This window comes from Tenrec ecaudatus, chromosome 6 (assembly GCF_050624435.1).
Source record: "Tenrec ecaudatus isolate mTenEca1 chromosome 6, mTenEca1.hap1, whole genome shotgun sequence".
NCBI classification, from domain to species: domain Eukaryota; kingdom Metazoa; phylum Chordata; class Mammalia; order Afrosoricida; family Tenrecidae; genus Tenrec; species Tenrec ecaudatus.
Window position 1 is genome coordinate 124,356,753 of NC_134535.1, and position 19,623 is coordinate 124,376,375.

Here is a 19,623-nt window from a genome sequence, read left to right on the forward strand (position 1 = left end):
CACTCTGCTTGTGAACAGGAACCAGACAAAGATGTCCTTTGTCACCATTCATAGTCAAACATTCTGCTGGAAGTCTTGCTAGAGCTTTAGATAACAAAAAGAAATCAATGACATCCAAATTGATAAAGAAGTAAAATTTATTTGCAGATGATATGATGTGATATGTAGAAATCTCCAAAGACTAAACAAGAAAGTTGCTGGCACTAATTTAAATATTTGGCAATGTTTTGAGGTACAAGCTCAGCATACAAAAGTCAATCAGATTCCTGGATAGTAAACAAAGTCAACTCTGAAAAGGAAATCAAGGAAAACAATAACGCTCAAAAGATGAAATACTTAGCATTAAGTTTACCAAGAGAAACAAAATATTTATATAAAGAAAATTACAGAAGTCTTACAAAAACTAAAGGAGACCTGCGTAAATGGAGGAATGTTTGTTTTTCATGAATAGGAATACTTAATATTGTGAAAATGTTAACACTACCCAATGTGACCTATAAATATAATGCAATTCTAATCTAGATTCAAGCATCATTCTTTAAAGAAATGGAAAAACTGATCATCAACTTTATATGGAAAGTTTATATGCTTATCCTGGGTCTTTTGGAGGATAAGCAAAGCACCACTAAATCACTGCCTTCCAGTCAACGCTGACTCATAGTGACCCCTGTGGGTTGACAAGACTATAATTGTTTATGGCAATAGAAAGCCCAGTCTTTCTCCTGAGAAGCTGCTGGTGGCTTCAATCTGCCAACCACATGGATCCCAGCCCAATATGTAACTGTTAGGTAGCTAGCATAGGGATTGGGATGTCCATTATGCATGCTCAGAGCTTCCAGAGGTTTGAGCTTTTGGCCAGGAAGGGGTGGTACACCCAGGTGGGCGTTACACCTGGATTGGCCCATCTGGGCCAGGTGAATTCAATTCAGCCAATGCGGTCAACCAGGATCGTTGACCACACCTCCCAGCAGAGGACCTGAAAAGTCAGAATCCAGAGCCTGGCAGCCCTTTTCAGCTTCTCACGTTGCTCCTCAGAGGCCTTGCAGCATCTCCTGTGGCCTCAAGATTCCTCTGGCCTCAGGACTCCACATGCGGGTGTGAAGGGTCCTGAGGGCACCTGTGTAAACCTGAAGCTTCTGTTATCTTTCATAAAACTCACTTGGATCAGGATCCAGGCTTTAGAGTGAAATCCTTCTCCAGTGATGCCAAAGACTAAGGTATATTTCTCCCACAGGAGAGATCTAACATAACCACTATACCACCAGGGCACTAAGCACTATTAAAGAAGGAGAAGGAGGAGGAGGAGGAGGAGGAGAAAAAGAAGACTTCTCACTTGTAGAATTCAAAACATACTACACAGTTGTGGTAATCAAAACAGCCTGGTACGGGTACAATGAGAGATTTGAACCAGAATAGAGAACCGAGAAATAAATCCATCCAGGTATAGATGATGAATTTTTAATAAAGGATCAAAACACGTTAGTGAGAAAGAAATAGTCACTTAAACAAATGGTACTGTCAAAACTGGATTTCCATTTGCAGTCATTAGGATGCAAAGCTCACGCCACAGACAAAAACAAATCCAAGATGTCTTAAAGACCTAAATGCAGGCTCTAAAACTACAAAGTTCATTAATGAAAAAATGAAGACCAGCTTAGGGGCCCTAATAAATGGCTTATACTATCAAATAAAATGAGAAGCTGACATACAAATGAAGACATAAACATGACTGGGACTTCTTGAAAGTAAGAAACTTTGGAGCATCACAAGATTTCACTATACCATTGTGGGATACAGAAAGATTTCTCTCAAGTTATCTCCCCCAAATATATGCCAAACCTAGCTGCTTGCTACACATGGTAAAAGACTATACACTTGGAGGTCAATGAAAGCAGGTCAGAGGTTATTCTCCCTGAGGGTTATCAGCCATGTGGAGAGTAATCAGACTGTATAGTCTTTCTTACTGTAAGTATTGCCCACTCCCTTCTGATAAGGATAGATTATTTCCCTGAAGGAGAGCCCAGGGAGGTCAAGCCCACTCATGGGTGAACAAGGTTAGACTGCCATAATGAGTCTAGGGTCTGCCTGTCTTGTCACATGTGTACCCCTAATTCCTCCCCTTCATATTGCACGAACACCCCTAGCTCATCCCTTTCCTGTCATGCGTATGCCCATTGTGCTGTCCTTTCCTGTGACGTGTGTGATTACCTGTAATCATGCCCCAAAGATATATAAACCTTGGTTAGAAATAAACCTCTCCATCCCTCTCTGCCCATGCTGTGCGCAGACTTGGCTGGTGAGATCATGGTTGTTCAGTGGGTAAGACACTATGAAATGTGTCTGACTCCTTTATTTTACCTTCTCTCCTATCTCTCTTATTCTCTATGACTTTACTATAGTCTTTATATATCATAACTGTACAATTCTGCCTATTGGCCCCGTGATATAGTGCTAGGGGCTGGTTTCCCCATATTGGATATGGTCTGAGAAGGCACAGAATCTGCTTTAGCAGCTGTGTTTTTTCTTTATCGGAGGATGGTAGAGTCCCATACTGCACAGGAGTCCAGTGGATTTCCATCACCTGTTGTCCTCTCATTTTCTTGCCTGCTGTCCTTAGTGAGAGTCAATATGCCTCCTGGTCAGAAGAGCAAACTCTGTTGTCATGAGAAACATCATTAGGCCCACGCTTAAAGTGATACCCAGAGTGTGGCGGGTGCTCAGTCCACTGTATTCGAGCAGGAAACACCTTCTTCCTCCTCGCCTTCTCCATCTTCTGGAGGTTCTCAACAGGGTGCCCCCAACGGTCCAGTCCTGCAGACACCTCAGACAGCCCCATCCATCACCAAGGCTGCTGCAGGTGCTTCATGTGTTACAGCAGCTAAAGTTACCCAGAGCCAAGATGTAGGTAGGCAAAGTGCTCCCTAAGGCAACACCTTCTGCTGAGGGGTCCCAAAGAGACCCTCTGACCAGAAGGGTGAGCCTGTTGTTGCTATTCCTGCTGTGTAAGTATAAAATGAAAGAGCCCATTACAGAGGCAGAAATGATGAAGAGCAACAACAAAATGTGCAAGGAGCATTTCACCGAAATGCTGAGGAGAGCCTCTGAGCACATAGGGTTGGTCTTTGACCTTAAGCTGAAGGCGGTGGACCTCAAAGGTCAATCCTATGTTCTGGTCAATCAATTGAGGATCACAAAAGAAGAGATTCTGAATGAGGAGAGTGCTTTTCCCAAAAATGGGCTTCTCATGTCAATACTGGGCATGATTTACATTAATGGCATCTGGGCTATGGAGCAAGAGATGTGGGGATTCCTGAATGAGCTAGGGATGTTTGATGGGAAACAGCACTTCATCTTTGGGGAACCTAGAAAGTTTGTCACTGAAGAGTTGGTACAGGATATGTATCTGGGTTACTGGCCAGTGCCAAAACATGATCCTCCAAACCACGGATTCCTGTGGGGCTCCAGAGTCCACACTGAAGCTATCAAGAAGGAAGTGATGGGATTTTTGGACAAGATCAATTTTATCAAAACTACTGCCTTCCAAGCATTATATGAAGAAAGCTGGGGAGATGAACAAGACAATGCAGAAGCCAAATTGTCAGACGCAGGTGAGGCCAATTGTAATGTTAATGCCAAGACCAAGACCCATTTCAAGGGGAAGTTTGCCAGGTCCTCCCACTCTTCCTGAAAGCTGAGGTAGATGCTTCTTTTTGTTGTTGGAATGGTTGTTAACCATCTAAGTAGTGAAGGCAAAGTGGGGCTTGGAGGGAGCCCACAGACGCCTTCTTGTGTGCCTCTCATCCATGGATAACTTGTGCATTTAGTTCTGTTTTCACCAATATTCAACTGCTCCTTTTATTGAAGGTTTAGTTAGACTCAGAATTTCAACCCACCCTCATACATTTATATTGTTTTTCAGATTTCAGGATTCTGTAAAATAAATGGAAATATCATTGATTGTGTGTGTGAGAGATCTAGATGTAGATCTAGATGTAGATGTAGATCTAGATGTGGTCTAAAAATATAGGTATCTTTGGAAAGGATAAAGAAGTTCACAATAAATAGTTGGGAACACAAGATAAGGGGACAATTTTAAAATATAGTCAATTCTTGATTTCTCTTGTTCCTGTTGGTCAAAGTAAAGTATACATAGATCCAGATTTGTTTAGCCTGTTTAAGAATGTATTGGAAAATAAATGGTGATAACTTGATGGGGGTGGGGTGGGATTTCACCAAGAGTTAAAATAGAGAACCCACAGACTGGGAAAAATATTTTTATCAGTGACCTATTGGACAAGAGACACATTCTCTAAAATGTATAGTAAACCTCAACAAGAAACAAAAAGTAACCTAATGAAAATGGACACGAACAATGTACCAAAGGCATCAAAAGGCATGAACAGTTTACCAAAGAATAAATTCAGATGGCCAACAAGCATTAGAAGAAATGCTTGCAGTCACTAGCCATTCAAGAGATGCAAATCAAAACAATAATGAGGTATCACTTCACCCCAGAATTAATATCAGAGTTAAAAAATCAGAAAAAACAATGCCGGACGGTATGTGGAGAAAGTGGAGTGCTCATTCACTGCTGCTAAGACTTCCGAGCTCAGAAACCACTGGGAAAGCAGTGTGGTACTTCCCAAACAATTAGCACTAGAAATACTGTATTTCTATAATACTACTTGACATCTACTTCCCAGAAATAAAGAGCACAGTGTGAACAGCTATATGAACACACATGCTCAGTACAGCACTATTCACAATAACAAATAGATGGAGACTGCCTAAATGCCCACTGATGGAAAAGTGGATAGACATTTGTACAGACACACAATGGAAAAGTATGTACCATCAAATCATCATTAGTCTGTGAAGCAATACAAAACATAGATGGATTTGGAGGACATAATGATGAATGAAGTAAATGGAATTCAAAAGGACAAATATTATTTGAGGCAATATGTACTGTTATAATAAATATATTGCTATTAAGCAATTCAAGAAAAGATTTTCATACCAAAAAGAACAGACTTGGAAGGTTGTAAAGGGCGAGAGGGGGAAGGAGGGGAAGGTAAAGCAATAGACTAGACAAGAAACAGGTGCTAACTTGGGTGAAGGGTAAGATGATTGAGTTATATTCAATTAACATGGTTCTTCTAGACACAATTCCTTATGTGGTATATTACAATTCTGGACTGTATAAGCCTGTAGCTATAGTCACATTTTAGAAGCACTCTCTACTATACTGATGGACAGGACTAGGGTGGGATTAAGGCCTGACCTTAGTAGAGTGTGAACTAAGGCACACCCTGTTTCCTTGTGGGTATCCTTTACTCTAACTAGTATGGTAGAGTATGACTTAAGATTCTATCCTTTGTCTTCCTTGCATGGGGTACTGTTTCATGGTACCATGCCACCTGTATATATACACATTATCTCACATGGGAAGCCATACCTCTATTTCCTATCTGAGCTGTGGTAGAAACAAGAAGGCCTGCTGTGACTTTGGGGTATTCTTGGTTCTGGCTGTGGACTCTGCAGTTTGTTCCCCCAGCCCGAATTTTACACTTGGGACTGTACAGCACCCACCACTGCATGAGACATTTCCTCAGGGTTTTGTGAGTTTTTGTGGGACGTTGAAGAGAATCGCAGGACTGTGCTTTGAGAGACTATACTTCAGAAAGAATAGAAGGAAAATGGAGAAGAAAGCCATCTTGGAAGAGTTGGCATTTGGCATCTGGGACACCTTTGATCTCCAATTCCTTGGGGCTAGTCTGCTTTAATTATTATTATTTTGGGGGGTGTATTAGTTCTTCTAAAAGAAATTATTACCACAATGATATATTATAAGAGGGAGATAGAGGGGAGCCCCGGGGGGAAAACAGGGAAAGGCACTGAGAAGTTTGATTAGTTGTTTAAGTTGTTGAATTCAAAAGAGATAATTAAATATGTGACCCCCCACCACCCACCCACCTGATTCATAAAAAGTGCCCCCCCCCAAAAAAAGTAATTTTACTTGGATCCACAATGAACCCTCATGGAAGCAGCAGTCAAAAAGTCAAAGGACCTATTGCTTTGGGAGAATATGCTGTAGGTGACATTTCTTTTAAAAACAATTTTATTGGCACATAATTTACATAATATACACTTTAATAGTTTAATCATTCAATCATATCAAGGAGAATTGTGAAATCATTACCATATCAATTTCAGAACATCGCACTCGACACGGTTAAATTGCTTTTAAAATGAGTTGTGGAGTCACAGTCAGTTCTAGGACTCCCTCCTGTCTTCATTTCTCACTCCCGAAATCCCCTTCCCTCCCTATCCCCCACTCCCTACCCCTGTATCTCCTAGCTACCTATCAGTTATTATCACTATGCACCCACTCCTCCTGTGCATCACAAACTGGGAAACCCAAAAGAAACAATAAAAACCAAATTCAAAATAAGGTGGTAAGGATACAATAATAATAACATGAAGAGCAAAATTCCAGTAACAAATAAGAAAGAAAAGACCCTCATCAACATTTCCAAAGCTAGGGAAGAAATTTCTGTCATGGAACAAGTAAGAGATACTTGCACACAGAACCAGCTCAGGCAGAGTGCGTAGGGAGGTCATCTAGCCAAATATATAGCTTGATTCAGCATATTCAAGATTGCAATGATGTCTACCGTTTGAGACTCTTGCCTGTGGCTAGAGCAGATCTGCCAGTGGCTCAGTCTGACCAGATGCTCTGCAGATGGGTTTTGGGCTTGCACTGTCCTCTGGAGCTGTCTACAAATTGGATGTTCATACTTTCAGCTCTGATAATTTTCCCTTTGCCATATTGGAATTTTTCAGTTGGGGAGAGTTCTTTAAAATACTATAGAGTGAGATGTTACTCTGATGACTAAGGTGTACCGAATTCAAGTATTTTCTATTGTTTCATATGCATGTGAGAGCTGAACAATAAAAATGGAAGACTACAGAAAATCGGTGCATTTTAATTATAGTGTTGGCAAAGAATATTGAAAGTACCATGGACTGCCAGAAGAACAGCCAATTCTGTCTTGGAGGAAGTACTAACAGAATGCACTTCAGAAGAGAGCATATGGACTTGTCCTCAAGAGATCGTGGAAGATAGGGGTACTAGGGAAGTATAGTGTAGAAACCAGATGGTGCCCAGCTATCAGAAAGAATAGCATCTTGGTCTTAAAGTCTTATCTTAAAACAAGCAGCCATCAAAGTGAGGCATCAACTAAGTCCACATGGAAGAAGCACAACAGCCTGTGTGATCCAAGGATTGTAAATAATAAAATCCAAATCCAGAAGGTGGAACGGCATCAGAGTATACATTCTGAACATTGAGTTTGCAGAGGGCCATGGATGACAGTGGAAGTTCAACATCCATTTGAAGGGTCCCCAATTGAATTAAGCCTCCTGTGAGCCAATTCTGACCACAGTCCAGGGATGTGAATAGACTTGCTGTCAGACAGAGAGCACTGTAAAGTCATTTATGGCAGCTGTAGTTAGTTAAAATATAATACTTTACCATTGAACCTTTCTTTGACTCATTTTTAAATTGTTTCAGTCTTTAATATTTTCTGGGTTTTTTTCCTATTGAATTTTTTCTCCGTTTTGACGTCATTGTTGATTTTTTTGTTGTTCTTTCTTGTTTGTGTTTTGAATACTTTTCTACGTATGAAATTCAGGATAGGTAAATAAGTAGTGACAGAAACTGGATTAATACTTCAGGTCATAGGAGGGAAGGTTGGAAAGTGTGTAAGGCTTGTTTGTCTAGAAAAACAAAATTGATGACACTCATGTATAAGAAAGTGTTTTATATCAAGAAGACATTCTCTCCCAGATAGTATAAAAACTTTAGCTCAAGTATATTAGACATGTTACTGGGCGAGGCCAGTCCCTAGAGAAAGGCATCACGGTTGGTAGAGGGTCAACAGAAAGAGGAAGAGTCTCAAGAAGATGGATTGACACAGTAGCAGTAGCAATTCACAACAACAATTGTGATGACGGCATAGGGGGGCAGTGCTTCATTCTGTCATACATCGGGTGACTAGAGTTGGAGCTGACTGGACAACACAAACATTGGGGAAGTAGGATAGCTCAAATGGCATCTAAATTGATGTGGAAGCTCAAAAAATGAAGTTAGGCCTCCTGCGGTAGACCACAGCTGGCCCAAACCAAAATTATTCAGAATTTAAGCTATACAGGGGCTGTGTATAAGGTTTTCATACCTTCAGACCTAGAAATGTCCTAGAACAAACAGACAAATTGAAGACTTCTACCAATGTCTTCAGTAGGAAATTGATCAAACATGAAATCAAGATGTATTAGTAAACATTGATGATTGGATTGCAAAAGTTGGAAACACAGAGGAAGCAGCCATAGTTTAAAAATACAGCTTTGATGACATAAATTAAACTGGAGATTTCATGATAGAATTTTGCAATACCAATGACTTGTTCATAGCAAATACCTTTTTTGGCAACACAAACAATGATTATAAACAGTATCTCTCCAGATGGAATACACAGAAATAACATGGACCATATCTGTGGGAAAAGATGATGGAGATGTTCAGTATCAGCAGCTAAAACCAGGCCAGGAAGAACTATGGAACAAACCATCAATGGCTCATATATAAGTTTAGGTTGAAGCTGAAGAAAACTAAAGCAAGTCCCTGAGAGCCAAAATATGACATTAAGTCAATTCCACCTCAATCTTTTTTTTTTTTCCACCTCAATCTTGAGAACATCTAAAGAACAAATTTGATGTACTGAACACTAAAGACAAAAAATCTGATGAGGGGCAGGGAATGTGCGGATGTGCTTTATACAATTGATGTATGTATATGTATGGATTGTGATAAGAGTTGTATGAGCCCCTAATAAAATGTAAAAAAAGAAAAGAAAAAAAATGATTAGGGCAAAGAATGTACAGATGTGCTTTATACAATTGATGTATGTATGGATTGTGATAAGCGTTGTATGAGCCCCTAATATAATGTTAAAAAAAAAACAACCTGATGAGCTATGGGAAGACATCAAGAATGTTCATGAAGAAAGCAAATGGGCATTTAAAAGACATTAAATAAAGAAAAAATAAAAGTGGATGCCAGAAGAGATGCTGAAACTTACTCTTAATTGTAAAGTAGCTGAGGCAAGTGGCAAAAAAAATGAAGTCACAAAACTGATGTGGTAGTTACATAATCTGGTGTCAACTTGAGTATTAAGAGTAATGGGGTAGAGTTTGCTTGTTAATCAGGTCACAGCTTGATGACCTCTTTTGGTGGCGCTATGGAGATAAATAGCTCGCTGGAGGCCAGACCCACTCTCTCTGCTTCATCTTCCTGCTGAGAAGTCACGTGGAGCTACGCTGATGGAGCCAGAGCCCTGGAGCTAGAGGAGCCACATAGAGACCCACACCAGCGCTGAGATGAGATGCTTCTACCACCACTGGAGACACAATACTTTCTATTTTCCTGCATTTGGTATCATTGCATGTGCTGCATAAGTGTGAAGAGGAATTTACAGACTGGTATCAGACATATGGGCTAATATTGGACTTATGGACTGGATCTGGACTGGGCTGGGATGTTTTCTCAATATACAATTATTGTTTATATTAAGCTCTTTCTTATACACTTATGATTTCTATGAATTTGATTCTCTAGTCCACCAGACTAACACGATTGAACAGAAAATTTCAAGTGGTAGTTCAAGAAGACTAAGTAAAATATTATAATAAAAATGTTCACAGACCTAGAGTTAGAAAACCCAAAAGGAAGAATATCCTCAGCATATCTTAAATAGAAAGAACTTAGGAAAAAATTCAAGCCTTGATTTGAAATATTGAAATATTATATAAGCAAAATATTGAAAGCTACAGGAAACAGCAAAACAAGATGGGACATATGCACAGAGTCACTGTATCTAAAAGAACTAGTTGATATTTCTCCATTTCAGGCAGTTGCATATGAGCAAATACCAATGGTACTGTAGGAATAAGTTCAAGCTGCAATGTAAACATTAGTTAATAACAAGGCTCCAGGAATTAATGGAAGACCAATTGAGATATTTCAACACTTAAGCACTGGAAACACTGGAAGCACTTACTTGTCTGGTAAAAGCATGGACACCCTTCCCCCAGACTGAGTTTCCCAGAAACGGGCTAGTTCTGTGAACAACTGTACTCTCTAAAAGCACAGACCGCCCATATCATTGTTCCTAGAACCAGGACACACTGACCTTGTACAAGGAGCAAACAGTCACTTAAGCCCCACTGAGCAAAACCGCACCTTACATCAACTTTCCAGAAGCTTCAACGAGGGGGGAGGGGCAGTATAAAAAAACCCCTCAAGCGCTCCCCTGGGGTGGCTTCCATAGCTTTACTTTACTGTGGAATGTTGAACCCATCCGCTTGTCCCCAATAAAGCCTTCTTTTTAATCAGTCCTCGGTGAGTATGGTCTGTCTCTTCTCATTTTGTGCCTCAGTTTAGGTGGGGTGGAGACCTGGCAGGAGGCTCGAGGACTGGGCAGGAGGTTGGAGAGCCTGGCTGGAGGCTGGATCCCTCGGCACGAGGCTGGAGGACCCTGCTTATTGCTAACCAAGCATTGTATTTCTAAAGGGGGGGGGAGTAATTGCAGATCACCACATGTCACAGGATGGGGCAGTACAATAGCATACACATCATAGGAAGGGCATGTATGATAAGCATAAGCATGACAGGAAGGGAATGAGCTAGGGGTGTGCCCACAGCAATGGGTAGGTTGAGAGGTATACATGTGACAAGATGGGTGGACCCTAGATTCATGATGGCAGCCTAGCCTTAGTCATCCTTGGGTGGGTTTGACCTCTCAGGTGTCTCCTACAAGGAAACAGACAACTACTATCCTTATCAGAAGGGAGTAGGCCCTGTTTGTTATAGGATAAACAGTAGTGACTGCTTGATCTAGCTGGTTGATAACCTTTAGGGAGAATGACCCCTGATCTACTTCTGATGACCTCCAAGTGTATAGTCATTCGCAAGCAGCTAAGTTTGGCATACATTTGGGGGAGACAGCTTGGGAGAAATCCTTCTGTTTCCCACATACATCCATTGTGTCAAGCACATTTGTACATTTGTTGCCATCATCACTCTCAAAACATTTGCTTTCTACTTGAGCCCTTAATATCAGCTCCTCATTCCAGAATATTTCATTGTGCTCAAGTGGAAGCTGTACACGGATCAAGAGGCAGTTGTGCAAACAGAACAAGGAAAGATATTCATCAGGGATATGTCTCCTCACTGTACTTACTCAATCTGTGTGCTGGGGAAGTAATCGGAGAAACTGGTTTTCATGCAGAAGAATGTGGCCTCAGGATTGGAAGACTTATTAACAACCCATGATAGACAGATCACACAGCCTGGCTGCTGACAGGAGGAGGACTTGAAACACATGCTAATGAAGATCAAGAACTGCAGCTTTCACTCTGGAGGACAGTGGGAGCCCAAACCCCATCTGCAAACTATTTAGTCAGATTAAGCTGCTGGCAGATCCCCTCTAGCCACAGGCAAGGGTTTCAAACACTTGTACTTAGAGAATGATGTAGTCATGACTATACTGGATTGAACTGGATCCCTCTTGGGCTTGGCCCAACCTGAGATTGTTCTAGGTGCAAGTATTCTTGCTTGCTCCATGACAAAAATTTCCTCCCTGCCCTTTTAAACATTCATGGTGGCCTTTTCTTTCTTACTCATGATTTGTATTTTTATCTCTGTATTATTATTATTTTATCCCTGCCACTTTATTTTGCTTTTATTGTTTCTGTTGGGTTTTCCAGTTTGTGAAGCACAGAATGGGTAGATGCATAGAGATAAGAACTGATGCAAGGGTTGATAGGGGAGGGAACGGGGTGCGTGTGTGCGTGGGAGACAGAGAGGGTGAGGAGGCCAGGAAGCAAACAATATATTTGGGAGGCAACACCAGAACTGATGGTGATTACACAACTCATTTAAAAAGTGATTTAACCAAGGGGTGGGTGCTTGGGTGGGGGTGAGAAAAAAAATTCTAACGTTGATTGTGGTAATATTTGTACAACTCTTCTTGATATGATTGAACTATTGAATTGTGTGATAGGTGGATCAATTCACAGTAAAACTATTAAAAATAAAAAAGACCTGCAGCCTTCAGTATGGATTACAACTCAATATAAGGAAGACCAAAATCCTCACAGCTGAATGAATAGGTAACACCACGATAAATGGAGAAAAGATTGGAGTTGCCAAGGATTTTTGTCTTGCTTGAATCCACAGTCAATGGTCATGGAAGCAGCAGTCAAGAGATCAAAACACCTCCATAGAGCGTTGAAAAGAAAGGTGTTACTTTTGAGGACCGAGGATTTCCAATTTCCTCACATGCGTGTGAAAGTTGAACATTGAAATGGGAAGACTGAAGAAGACCCATACATTGGAACTGTGGTGCTGGGGAAGAATATTGAAAGTACCAATAACTGCTAAAAGGACAACCCGATCTGTCTTGGAAGGCATTCGTTCAGATTATTCCTTCGAGGCAAGCATGGGGAGACTTCATCTTAATACTTTGGACTTGTTGTCAGGAGAGACCAGGCTGGGGAAGGACCTCCTGTTTGGTAAAGCGGAGGGGCAGCGACAAGATGCACCGCCACAGTGGCTGCAACAATGGTCTCTAGCAATGGAACAATTGTGAGGATGGCTCAGGACCGGGATAGTGTTTCTTTCTGTTGTCCATAAAGTTGGTAGGGTTTGCAGCCAACTCCTTGGCAGCTGATAACAATAAGCTACAGGGTTGCTATGAGATGCGATCAACTTGACAGTAACGGATTCGGGGTTTTGCTTTTTCCGTTTACTTGTTTCCTAGAGCTATCCCAGACAACAGAAGCAGATGGCCAAACCGCATACTGATTTGTTCAGGAAGTGAACGGAAAAACCAAAAACGAAATCACTACCGTTGAGCTTTTCTGCTTGTGGACGCCGCGGAGCAAGCATCGCCGGGGCTTTCTCTCCTCGCCGCCTCAAGTCTAAGTCAGAGTCTCCGCAAGAGCCCGAACAGCTGCGGAAACTCTCCATCGGGGGGAAACTCTCCATCGGGGGATTGAGCTTTGAAGCAACAGATGCGAGTCTGCGGAGCCTTGAGCCATGGGGGACCCTTACGGACTGTGTGGTGATGAGAGATCCAAACACCAAGCGCTCCAGGGGCCTTGGGTTTGTCACCTCCTCACTGTGGAGAGGTGGACGCAGCCATGAAGGCACGGCCACACGAGGTAGATGGCAGAGTCGTGGAGCCAGAGGGCTGTCTCACGAGCAGACTCGCAAAGACCAGGCGCCCATTTCACGGTGAAAAAGATCTTTGTCGGTGGCATGAAGGAAGACCCTGAAGAGCAGCCCCTACGAGATTATTTTGAGTAGGGTGGGAAAATCGAAGGGATTGAAATCATGACGGATCGAGGCAGTGGCAAGAAGAGAGGCTTTGCTTTCGTGACTTTTGAGGACCACGACTCTGTAGATAAGATTGTCATTCAGAAACACCACACTGTGAATGGCCACAACTGTGAAGTTCGAAAAGCCCTGTCGAAGCAAGAAATGGCCAGGGCCTCCTCCAGCCAAAGAGGTCCAAGCGGTTCTGGAAACTTTGGTGGTGGCCGAGGTGGTGGTTTCGGTGGGAATGACACCTTTAAACTTCAGCGGACGTGGCTTCGGTGGCAGCCGCTGTGGTGGCGGCTATGGCGATTGTTACAATGGATTTGATCATGATGGAAGCAACTTTGGAGGTGGTGGAAGCTACAATGATTTTGGCAGCTACAACAATCAATCTTCCAATTGTGGACCAATGCAGGGAGGCAACTTTGGAGGCAGAAGCTCTGGCCCTTACGGTGGTGGTGGAGGGCAATACTTTGCCAAACCACGAAACCAAGCAGGCTGTGGTGACTCAAACAGGAGCAGTAGTTACGGCAGTGGCAGAAGATGTTAAATGACTACCAGGAAACACAGCTCAGCAGGAGAGGAGGGCCAGAGAAGTGACAGGGAAGCTACAGGTTACAACAGATTTGTGAACTTAGCCAAGCGCAGTGGTGGCAGGGCCTAGCGCTACAAAGAAGCCATGTTTTAGACAATACTCAGGTGTATGGGCAAAAGAACTTGAGGACTGGATTTGTGACTAATTGTATAACAGGTTATTTTAATTTCTGTTCTGTGGAAAGTGTAAAGCATTCCAACAAGGGGTTTTCATGTAGTTTTTCTTTTTCTTTTGCACCCATGCTGTTGATTGCTAAATGTAATAGTCTGATCATGACTCTAAATAAATGTCTTTTTCAAACGTGCTGTCTAAAGTTAGTCTACTACTCTTAAGCCATCTTGGTATAAACTGCCCCGACAGTGTGAAGTGTAGACTCCGTTGAGGGTGGTGCCAGGTTGATTTGAAACATACTGCCAAATAACTTGAAGACTGCTTGGGCAGCGGAGCCGCTGTTGTCAGAGACCTTGGTTGTTAGTTGAACTGACAGTTGCTGTTTTGTAACCTGGAGTTCACCACTACAAATGGGCACCCAAGCAAATTCATTAAAAGTTTATTTGGTTATAAAAAATGGTTGTTGGCATATCCTATGCCATATATCTAAATTGAATAACGGTAACAGATAAAATTACAGATGGAGGTCGAACTTATGTATCAGCCATTATCATGTGTAATCAATAAACCATTTAATCTTGAAAAAAACTCACTCCCATTGAGTCAAGGCTGACTCATAGTGACTCCCCTGTGGGATTAGGAGACTGTATCTGTTAACGAGAGTAGAAAGCTGTCTTTCTCCTGCAGAGCTGCTGGTGGTTTCAAACTGCCAACCACGCAGATCACAGCTCACTGTAACCACTATACCACCAGTAAGTCAATGGTGAAAGAAAATGTGTGTACAATAGCATCCACGTATTTGGATAATATGTAATTACATAGCTCCAGTCTTGTAATAAGGAGCCCTGGTAGTGCAATGGTAAAGCACAGTTGTGATGTGGTTCTGTAGGAGACAGATCTGGAAAACTGGTAGCTTACAGATCACAGCCCCGTGAACTGCATGGGTTAGTTCTACTCTGTCGCAGAGACTTTGAGTCAAAATTAATTTGAGCTCCTCAAAAAATAACCATCTGCAAAAAGAATCTCTTGTAGAAAAATTAACATAAGATTAATCCCAGTGAGGTGGAGATTAAAGCTGTCCTGAATGTTTAAACTTGTCCAAGATGTTATTCCACTCCATTATCTCTGATATCAACACCCCACCTCCCCTTGTTATATTCTCTCATGACTCAGGGTTCTATGCTTCTTACAGAACTCACTCAGTGTCATAGAAATTGCTTGTCTTGTGGTGTTGTGGGTGCTGTGAAGTCCCACATCTGACGTTCATACAACTGTCTGGGGGATCCTCTTCATCCACAGACTGTGGAAGCTAGCAAAATCAGGCCAGCTAGTAGGCCCTCCAGATGCAGGGTCCAGAAACAGAAGCGAAAAATCTCCAAATACCAAAGCAGGTTTTGCCTCTACACATAGTCGGGAAGGAGTGGCTTTGATGAAGGTATGTTTTGGGCCTTCTGCAAACCATGCTGTTATTGGTAGGTGCCAAGATCCCAACTCACAGTGACCCTATGAACAACAGAACCATATACTGCCTGGTCCCACGCCACCCTTACAATTGTTGTGTTTGAGCCCATTGCTGTGGCCTCTGGGTCAGAACATCATGCTGAGAGCCTCTTTTTTGCTACCCCTATACTTTACCAAGCATGATGTCTCTCTCTAGGGACTGGTCTATACTGACAACCTGTCCAAAGCATGTAAGACGAAGGCTTGCCATCCTTGCCTGTAAGGAGCACTCTGACAAACCATACCCACAAGGAAACAAAGTGACGGGGGCGACTTGAGTCACACCCTATAATAAGGTGGGAACCTCAAAATTCTCCCACCTTCATTCTGTCTATTAGCATAACAGAATTGTTTCCGATACAGGCTCACAACTGCTGGGGTCGCTGGTGTTAGGTGCTGTCATGCTGATTCTGACTCCTGTGAGCAACCCTGTGAGCACCAGATCGGAGCACCGCCCGGCTCTGCACCATCCACACAGTAGTTGCTACGCGTGAGCCCGTGGTGTAGTCGCTGCATCAATCCATCTGGTTAAGGCTTTTCTTTTTTTCTGCCTCTGATGCTCTTTTCCAGGTGCTGGTCTCTCCTGACAGACAACGTGGCCAACATGAAATTCTTCCATCCTCACCTCCAGGGAGCCTTCTGGCTGGACCTCTTCCAAGACAGTTTTGTTTGTTCTTTTGGCAATTTATGGTACCTTTCCTTCTTCTCCTTCTCCTCTTCCTCCTTCTCTTCCTCCTTCTTTCTTCTTTCTCCTCCTCCTCCTCCTCCCTTTCTTCCTTTGTCTAACTCATAGTACTTACAATATTCTTCACCAGCATCATAACTCAGACACATTAATTCTCCTTCAGTGTTCCTTATTCATTGTCCAACTTTCTTTTTTTTTTCCTTTGGGAGGGTGAGTGAGTGAGTTAGTGAGAGAGTGAGTGAGTGAGTGAGTGAGTGAGTGAGTGGGTGGGTGAGTGAATGAGTGAATGAGAGAGTGAGTGAGAGAGTGAGTTAGGGAGAGAGTGAGTGAGTGAGTGAGTGAGTGAGTCTCATTGTCCAACTTTCACATGCCTATGAGGTGATTGAAAATACCATGACTTTTTTTTCTTTAAAAAAATCATTTTATTAGGAACTCGCACAACTCTTATCACAATTCATACATACAATTGTGTCCAGCACATTCGTACATATGTTGTGAATCATCATTCTCAAAACACCTGCTTTCTACTTGAGCCCTTGGCATCAGCTCCTCATTTTCCCCCTCCCTCCCGGCTCCCCCCTCCCCACTGAAGCCTTGATAATTTATAAATTATTATTATTTTGTCATATCTCACACCATCCGACGTCACCCTCGCCCACTTCTCTGCTGTCCTCACCTGGGGAGGAAGTTATATGCAGACCTTGTAATCTGTTCCCCCTTTCTTCCTCACCTTCCCTCTACCCTCCTGATATCGCCACTCTCAGCGCTGGTCCTGGAGGGTTCATCTGTTCTGGACTCCCTGTATTTCCAGTTCCTATCTGTGCCAGTGAACATTCTCTGCTCCAGCCGAATATGTAAGGGAGAATTGAGATCATGATAGTGGGGGGGAGGAAGCATTCAAGAACTAGAGGGAAATTGTATATTTCATCATTGCTACACTGCACCCTGACTGGCTCGTCTCCTTCCTACAGCCCTTCTGCAAGGGGATGTACAATATCCCACACATGGGCCTTGGGTCCCCACGCTGCACTCCCCCTCATTCAAAATGCTATGATTTCTTTCTTTTTTTTTTTGGTCTTTGATGCCTGATACCTGATCCCTTCAATGCCTTGTGATCTCACAGGCCGGTGTGCTTCTTCCATGTGGACTTTGTTGTTTCTTAGCTAGATGGCTGCCTGTTTATCTTCAAGCCTTTAAGACCCCAGACGCTATGTCATTTGATAGCTGGGAACTCTTCAACATTATCTAGTCCAGGCCGGGGAGTGGGGAGGAAGAGGGGAAAAAAGAAAAGAAAAATGAGGAGCTGATTATAAGAGCCCAAGTGGAAAGCAAATGTTTTGAGAACGATGAGGGCAACAAATGTATAAGTGTGCTTTATACAATTGACGTATGTATGGATTGTGATAAGAGTTGTATGGGCTTCAATAAAATGATTTTTTTAAAAGAAAAGAAAATACCATGACTTCAAGTAGAAAGAAATTGTTTTGGAAATGTTGATGGAAACATATGTATGAGTATGATTAATGAAACTGAGTAATGGATTGTTATAAGATTTATAAGAGCCCTCCAATAGAATGATTTTTAAAAAAAAAAAAAGAAGAAGAAAATACCATGGCTTGGGGTTCAGATCTATTGCTCTGAGGATACCCAAAAAACAGCACCCCTAGATCAACATGTATTTGCTTTTATAATGCTCCCTCTGCCTGTATTCAATAACCGTTGGTCTATTAGACTGGGCTTCCCTCACAAATAAGGGTTACTAAAACTCCTTCCAGATCTCCATCCCTCACGACATATATAACTACTATCCAGCCACCGAAAGTTTGGAAATATAAATGCTAACTATTCATATAATGGGGTCTGACAAGCCCTACAGATGTAGGAAACTCATTGTTGAACAATGCTGTACCAGTGACTAAAATAATATTACTAGGTAATGTTGATGAATAATATCAATAGAATCCCTTTAAAACCCAGGGACATATAGAAACAATTTTTAAAAGAAAGGATTTTGAGCTCTCATTTGATATAAAAACAATTAGAATAAGAATAATTAGTTCTTACTTTGTTCTAACAATTCGGCAGTCTGAGATGCTCACCTGCCTCAGACGATCGCTGATAACAATGGATGCACAGGCAAATGTGAAGAAAATTGATGGTGCCCGGCTACCAAAAGATATAGCACCTAAAGATGCTGAAGACAATGGGTGCACAAGCAAATGTGATGAAGAAAGCTGATAGTGCCCAGCTACCAAAAAATATAGCACCTGAAGTCTTAAAGACCTGAAGATAAACAAGCAGCCATCCAGCCGAGTGACAACAAAACCCACATGGAAGAAGCACACCGACGTGTCTAGACTAGATCGCTGAGGGCAAAGTGGGTGCATAAACAAAAAGTTGGGAACAAAGCTGATCGTGCCCGGCTATCAAATGATATAGTATCAGGCATCTTAAAGGCTTGAAGACAATCAGGTGGCCATCTAGCTAAGAAATAACAAAGCCCACAAGGAAGAAGCACACCAGCCTATTCCGGCACAAATGCTGAATACAAAGCAGGTGCATGGGCAAGTGCGGGGAAGAAAGCTGATGGTGCCCAGTTGTCAAAATATATAGAATCTGGAGTCCCATAGGCTGGAAGATAAACAAGGGGCCATCTAACTGAAAAACAACAAAGCCCACATGGAAAATGCACACCAACCTGTGAAATGACAAGGCATCAAAGGGATCAGGTACCAGGCATCAAAGACAAAAAAAAAAAATCATAGCATTGTGAATGAGGGGGAGTGCAGAGTGGAGACCCAGGGCCCATTTGGGGGAAATTAGACATCCTCTTGCCAAAGGGCTGTGGGGAGGTGACAAACCAGTCAGAGTGTAGTGTAGCAACGACGAAACATATAATTTCCCTCTAGTTATTGAATGCTTCCTCCCCCCCACTATCATAATCCCAATTCTACCTTACATAACCGGCTGGACCGGGAGATATACACTGGCACAGATAGGAACTGGAAATATGGGGAATTCAGGACAGATGAGCCTCTTAGGAACAGTGGTGAGAGTGGCAATATTGGAAAGGTGGAGGGAGGGTGAGGGAGAAAGGGGAAACAGATGACAAGGTTTACATGTAACCTCCTCCCTGGAGGACGGACAGAGGAGAACTGGTGAGGAAGACGTCAGATGGTGTAAGATATGATAAAACAATAATTATTTATAAATTATCAAGGGGGAGGAGGGGGAGGGAGGGGAAAAATGAGGAGCTGATGCCAAGGGCTCAAGTAGATAGCAGGTGTT

At 42.4% G+C, this 19,623-nt stretch overlaps 1 pseudogene; it reads left to right on the forward strand.

Moving 5' to 3' along the window:
- The first annotated feature begins 3,040 nt into the window (after positions 1-3,040).
- On the forward strand, positions 3,041-13,994 carry LOC142451642 (heterogeneous nuclear ribonucleoprotein A1-like 2; annotated as a pseudogene).
- The last annotated feature ends 5,629 nt before the right edge of the window (positions 13,995-19,623 follow it).